The following is a 7,821-nucleotide window of genomic DNA, read 5'->3' on the forward strand; positions in this document are numbered from 1 at the left end:
ATAAACAGGAAAATTCTGAAGAACAAATTTTTGAAATCATTGCTCCAACATATGGCCTATGGCAGTGCAGTAATTGAGCCTCATATTTTATAGTGAGGCTATTGAATTAAAGAGATCTTTCTTATTAATATAGAATATTTTAATTTCTTATTATCAAGATTATCAACAACATCACTATGAAGTTTGCAATTTGGTCAAGTAATTCAGATCTACTGTAAGAGCCAAATATTGACATGCCTCTACAATCTGAATTACCTATTAGCTTACAAGTGGCCATGCTCACTATTTTTATAAAATAACAACAGACTTAGATTACTCAATTTTAAATTTAAAGTCCCCATCTCTCTGAGAATCCTGAGACACATTGAGAAGATAAATCTATGGCCAAGGTTGCTGAAAACCAAAACCAACCAGAAAGATAGAGAATTTTTTTTTTACTCTTTAGGAACAGATTAAAACAGAGCAAGAGTAATTGCAATCTCTTTTTTTGTTTGTTTTTTTTTGTTTGTTTGTTTTTTCCTGAAGCTATGCAGGTGAGTTTTTATATTAAAATACTGTACAATATACTCAGGTATGAAGAGCTTTCATTTTTATTCTAATTTGTTTTCCTCCAGGTTCAGAATTACCAGCAAAGAAAATTGCTCTAATTGCAATGCTTTGCATAGAAATAGTGATTATAGTTTAGTGGATTGTTAGGACACGACACTGCACAACCTATTAGATCAAACTGACTGAAGCCTACACCATACCAACTTTTAAAATGTAGGTAAAGCAAGTTAAGCTCTCTCAGCAAATCTAAATATTTATTACCCAAAATTATGGGTGTCAACCTGCCAGGCACATTACATGATCCCTGATTCAGAGCTATGAAATAATCATAGGGAAGAGCTGGCACAATATGGGATGTCATTAAAACCCAACAGCAGCAAAATCAATTTTAATTAGATCCCAAGAAATGAATATGTAGAGACCAAAAGCCTTTCTTCAATATATTAATATAGTTTTTTTACTTGGTTAGTTTTATGGAATTCATCAAAGGGATGCTGAGTGACTGAAAAGGTGCACATGAAAGCACTGAGATTGTGAATTGCATACAGAGGTATTTCTACATTTCCAGATAATTATTTTGATTCTAATGAATACTCTCATAGAGAATGCAAATATCTGGAGGACAGCACAGCTCTCTAAGGCTGTAAATTCAGACTGAAAAATCTCAACCTCCTACTTATGACCAAATTATCATGGTCCATAAGAAAACAAGGTTGGGCACTTCATGTACTAGAAGTTATCATTTCCTCTATTATTACTTAGATTCCAGTTACAGTGGATATATACTGGATTTTACAGATTAGTAGTATTATAGCAGAAATCACTTGAGTTCTGGCCCATTATTTAAATCCAAGCACCATTTTTCTAAAACTAAATTACAGTGTATGTTTCCTAAAGTGCAGATCACAAATCTAGCTAGTGGCAGAGATTTTAATGGGCATGTTTATTTTTTTCCCCCCTGAAGTTTCAATTTCTGGTTTATAGTCAAGAAAAGAAGCTCTTCTGTTGTTGTATGCCAGTGATGATGGGATAATGGATTAGGTCAGGCCCTGTCAGTGTATGGAGGAGTGGCTGAGGTGATGAGACAAGCAATCTCTTCCACCACTTTAGCATTTCTTGTATACTGCAAAGCAGTTTAGTCTCAAATATTTCCTAGTTTGTAGGCTACAATTATCACATGCTTTGTTTATATAGTTTTATCTTCACTTGTTAATAATTCCTGACAGTAATAAAAGACTCCAGGAAGTTAACACGAAAAGCTTGAAGCAAGATGCAGCTGAAAATCACCTTAAATGCTTTCCATAGTCCCACCTTTCCTGCCAAGCTCTGTTTCACCACACAGCTCAGCCTGGATGCTCTTATGAACCACTCATAGTGCACATCTAGCTCAAGGCAAGGAAGCCTGCATATTTAACATTTTGGTATCTGTTCAACTCCTGGAAAACTCAGGTTTCCAATTGCATTGTAGAATGCATCCTGTTCTAAGGAAAGGTGGAAATAAGTGTATGGAACTAGTGCATTTTGGCACAAGTAATGGTTTAAAAAAAACCAACCAAACAAAAAAAACACCCAACTGCAACATTCACTCACCATCTGGCATAAAATGGTCATTCTTTCTGTAAAAATGACAGTATTGGAACTGTAATATCTAGTCAACCAAATCTCAGCCCTCAACTGAGTTAAATCAGTCCTTCTGCACTGGTTGTGTGGCCTACTAACCCTAAAAGCAGTGCTGTTGCCAAATACATCACATGTACTCTGAGGAATGCAACTGAAACAAAAGACAGATGAAACTGTGACATTTTGAGAACAAGAATAAATGTTATAATTAATATTTGTTAAAATATGATTTGCTTATGAATGCGGGTCAGCTGACTTTTTTCTTAAAAGAAAAAGTAAATTTGTGGATTAATCAGGATTTCAGTGACACTCTGTACCAATGCCATGGGAATCCTCCTCATCAAAGCTCACAGGTAGGGTATTAATGTGTCCACACATCTCAAAGATAGACACAGCAGACCAAGACCCCCCTGTTAGCAGAGGGAGGTCTTAGCTGTTTAAGAGGGTGAGCAATCAGTAGGAAACAAAAATTAAATGAAAGCAGCCTAATGATAGAAGAATACTCTGAAATACAGTAACCAATATTACACAACTGATCTCTTGGCTTGCACAGTAGACTGATACTCTAAAATAAAAAGACAAAGGTAGGACAAGAAGTTGATGACAGATTTTGAGCTACCTATTCTTTTATAGTTTACTTTTGACATTCTGTGGCTAAATTTCTGATTAATAGCATTTTCCTTTTTTTTTTTTTTTAATTTAACCTCATGCTGAAAAGCCTCTGGTGATGGTGGTGAATAAGAGCTGTTTCTTTGGGAAACAGCACAATTGAGAAATAGGACTGCAGAACCTCTTTTCTATGGCCTAACATGAGTTTGGAGAAACCCAGATGAGGTGCCTTTCCTAGTATAATGCAAAATCACTCTGGTAAGTGGTAGCATCAAGTGTCAGAACACAGAAAGGTCTGTCCCAGTACATATTACTTGAGGGGCTGTAGTGAGGTTCACATCAGCAATTCTGTCCCAGACATACAGAGTATTACTGCAGGGCTGTTTGCAGAGTAATTCCAGGGCTGGGCAGTGATGAGAATGTAACATGGAAGCAGTTTTCTTGATTTCATTGTAATTGGTCCCAGGCTCAGAATAAAACTCAAGCTTATGTACTTAATTTACCTAATTGCCTTGCTGTATGAGGCCTCTGTACTTAAATTGTTAGCATATCATCCTGACAGGCTGTAAACTATGGCTTTATATCAGCAAATAAATGTAAAAGTATTGATGTACAGTCTGCCACTGCGGAACACTGTGTAATTTACACATCCATTATGCAGCCACAAACACATAGATCCATATCTTCCTGAGCAGCTCTATCTGAGCTGTCTAGATTTTAGCCAGTGCTACCCATTTATTCTTAAATCACTTGTGCTAGCATTGTTTTAACACCCTAAGAAGACATGTTTGACAGAGCAATCCAAAAAGTCATCTAGCTGTATCTCATATCCAGGTTGCATCTAACACTGAAGGAATTTGTTTGGCAGAAATTCATTATTAAGGAGGCATTTACTGTTTTCCTTCCTCTCCCTCTCTTTGCCTCTTTTCCTTCCCATATTTTTTGGTTGGTTGGCTGTTTTTTAAGTGTCTGGCCTGCAGTGTGTGCTGCAGAACAGAATAATTGCTTTCTAGGACACTTGGTGGATACAGTCCAACCAAGAATCATTGATAGTGTTTGTTTAACCACTTTGCAATGCATGGTACAAATGTAAAAATCTGTTGCCATTTGATCCGGAAGCTTTGACCTGATCGTTGTGTGTCTGCAATTGCACATCCCTAAGATTTCCCACTCAGAATTAACCTTCCTCCCCCTCCAATGTCACTCCTTCTCCTAAAACAGGCTTTTAACACCAAGTCTCAAATGAAGAAGTGAAAGGCAGTGAATAATGACAGACAATAAATAAACAAACAGGACAACCTGGAATAAGGATTCTTTGTCCTGAAGAGAATAAAAGTTCCATCAACTTTGAATTAAAATTGGAAAGCAAATTTCAGTCTAAAGGAGGAGTGAGTTCTAATACAGTATAATTTCATTCTTTGAAAGCCACAAGCCAACCCAAAGCTTGGTGTCCTCCACAGAGCTGGCAGAACTATTGCAGAATTCAGTTCACAGTTCAGCTCTCTGACAGCTCCCACATTTCCTGCCTCCCCAGGGCCCCACTGCTCCTGGCTGTCCTGGCATGGAGGGTTCAGCAGGGCAGGACAGGGGGCTGCCCTTGGACCCAGCACTGGGGAGGGAAGAGCTCAGATGCTCTCCCAGCTTTGGGCCCCTCACTACAGAGGGGACAATGAAGCTGAGGAGGGTCTGGAGCACAACTCCTATGAGGAATGGCTGAGGGAGCTGGGGGTGTTCAGCCTGGAGAAAAGGGGGCTCAGGGGTCACCTTGTCACTCTCTGCAACTCCCTGAAAGGAGGTGGTGGCCAGGTGGGGATTGGTCTCTTCTCAGAGATAACAAGCAACAAGAGCAAAGGAAAACGGCCTTAAGTCATGCCAGGGTACATTTAGGTTGGGTATTAGAAAAAAATTCTTCACTGAAAGAGTGCTCAGGCATTGGAACAGGGTGCTCAGGGAATCAGGGGAGTCACCAGCCCTGGAGGTGTTTAAAGGACATGGAGATGTGGTACTTTGGGATATGGTTTAGTGGTGGACTCAATAGTGTAAGGTTAATGATTGGACCAAGGATCTTCTATTTCTGTGACTTTCCATTTTGTGTGCAAGGCCAAGAAGGCCTCAAGGTGAAACTGTATTGCACACAAATTTCTTCTGCACAATCAGTTCTCTATCTTCAGGCTTTTCTTTGACATGAATAATTATTTAGACTTTATTTGCTAGAACAATATTGGAACCTTTTGTAAGACAGTGCTCTCCAGTCACCATATGAATCAGAATAACATTCATGCAGCTAATAAAATACATTACTGCATTTCTTAAGATTCATAGACCCCTTTCCCCTCAGTTTTATAGAAAATTAGGACTCAGTGGGTTTTCTTTTTTTTTTTTTTTTTACACTTGCTATGCTTCTTTTCAGGATTATAATAGGTATTGGAGTTTAGGAACCTCTTAAATACTTTTCTTGATTGGTCATAGAAAGGACAGCAATAGTCTAAATCCATGTGTAATTGTCTTTTTCAGAAAAATGTGATATAAGAGAACATAATTTCAGTATCATTTCAGTGGGACAGCATTCAGCCTTAAATGTTCTAGTCACTAATTTCTGCTTTGATGACATGATTATTACCTAAATGTAGGAGAAAGCAACAGAATTTTTATACAACGTGGGTGTTTTCACCTGCTACATGTAAGAAAAAAAAGCCCACAGCTTGAAGCACATCAGAGTAGCAATGGTAATTAGGTATTGGCATATCATCCAAGAAAGAAAAAAAAAAAAGAGCTTGAAAAATGATAGGGCTTAATAATGGTTTAGTATCCTAGAGCTATGCAAAAAGTTCTCAAAGGGAAATGTAAATTGTGAATGACGAACACTTGAGATTCCTACAAGGGAAAACCAGTAAGAAACACAGGGAATAAGCACAAATGATCCCATTTAAGTCTGTGTAAGGAGTATGATCACACATCTGTATGCAGGCCTTCAAGCAGTCAGATAGATTCCCACAAATGCCAATTACCATATCACACATGGCACCTTCCTGTAGAAGTTATGGTTGTTCATCTCATCTAAACTACACCTGTAGTGACAGCATCTACCAGGAAATTTGCACAGAAATAAGAGAATATTGCTTTCTGAATCCATTTAAGACCCCAAAACATTCTGGACCAAATTTTTCATTGCCAATGAAAAATTTATATATGAAATTTTTTTTATAGCCAGTGCTTCCAAAGTGTACTGCAACCATGTAACTAATTATGATCAGAACCAGTACAGCATTCCAGATAGATAAAATGCTTCTAAAATCTTGGAAGACTACTGCAGCAACCACATGCATTTATATATTTGGTTTCTGAAATGAACTGACAGTTCAGCTGACAGAAAATCAGGGTACACCAAATCAGAATACACATACACTCACCTGGAAATCTGAAAAGATCAAAAACCAGGTTTAGAACAGTTTAGACAGCTGAGACTGTCTTGTGTTCATCAGTCAATGACAAGCACTGGTGGGGTCAGCTGGAGCTGAGCAGAGCTTAGACCAGGCACACCAGCAGGTTTCTGCTTGTTTCTATTCTTAGGGCCAGCTGCTCTGAGTTACCTCACTTGCAGCCATGAAGATATTTTTGGAGCCTGGAATTTCCAGCCTTTTAGTTTCTCTGTTCAAGTACAACCTCCCAGACAAGCTCGCCCTACAATTCTAATTGGACCTGGAAGAAAATGTAAGGATTTGAGCATTTGTTTGAAATTGGAAGGCAACCAAATTTTTGAAAGCTTCCTTAAAATGGAATAGCTTTTTTTTTTCTACCCAGATTGAAATGCTGGATGACATAGCAAAGAGAAATATTGAACTGGCCCTCCTGAGCACACAATTTTATTCATTAGGGGGCTTTTTCCCTTGTTCAACAAAAATGATTTCCAGATTAGAACATTACATAAGTATATTTCATATATGGATAAAATTGCTCTTTGCTTCACTCTCCTTGATATTTCCCGTACAAAGATACAGGGAGTTCGCATTCTGCAGCTGAATTACATTACAACAACACAGATGGAACTTTAGATGTAAAGCCATATTTTTAGCCAAAGCACAGTTGAAGCAATGTCATCTGATGCAGTTAGAGACATATAGAGAGGCACTTTCAGTAATACACATTTATCACTTTTAGTGAATGGCTGATACACAGCACCCTGTGTACCCTCTCCTTCAGAAGGGCAATCATTTCAAATATACTTTTTTCCTTGACCAGGAAAGAATGGAGCATTCTATTCCCATGTGTGGCCTGATACTGGTGCTTCATTTGGCTACCATTCAAGCTGTTCCTGCAGTTTCCCCTCTGTGAGCACCTGTGTGAAAACTCATTTTAGCATGGGCACTTGTGTAATTGCCCCGGGGTGAAACCTTTGGTCATTTCCCTCAGAGAAAGCAGATATTCATTGTAAGGATTGTGAAATTCCACCTCCAGAGCACAGGGGTGAATTTCCATACATTTGTGACTGTCAGAGGGAATGCTCAATGTCTTCATGGTAACATGATCATTTCCAACAGCAAAATCCCCTCATTTCATGAAGGATCTGAGCTGGAATCAGAACCATTTACCTTTATCACAAAGTATTGCTGTGATCTTTCTCAGGTATGAGAGGTTTTATTATTTCTGGCATATTGCATATCTCATACTTTTCAAAAATCAGAAAAAAAATCATCTTATTAAAATAGGAATTTGGAAACACTGGAAGCATTCAGAATATCAAAGAACTAAGAAAGGCAGAGGTTTTAGTGCAGTTCTCTGATATTCATAATTCTCAGTTTCTGAACATTAATGTCCCATACAGACACATCAGCGAGGTGCTGGACAAAACTTTCTGGAAGGATGAACATACACCCCTCCAACAATTTGATCAAGTAATAGCTTGCAAATATATGTAAGGGCAGCAGCAGCCCCTTGTCAATAGAGTTGTCACTGGTTTTAGAAGATTAAGAGCCTGTTGGAAGCATCTCTTCAGCAAGTCCTTCCCCATTAAAGAATATTACTGCTACAGCTCTTTGAAGAGCA

This window comes from Agelaius tricolor, unplaced genomic scaffold, assembly GCF_023055355.1.
Source record: "Agelaius tricolor isolate 1412-34295 unplaced genomic scaffold, bAgeTri1.0.p SCAF_13, whole genome shotgun sequence".
Classification (NCBI taxonomy): domain Eukaryota; kingdom Metazoa; phylum Chordata; class Aves; order Passeriformes; family Icteridae; genus Agelaius; species Agelaius tricolor.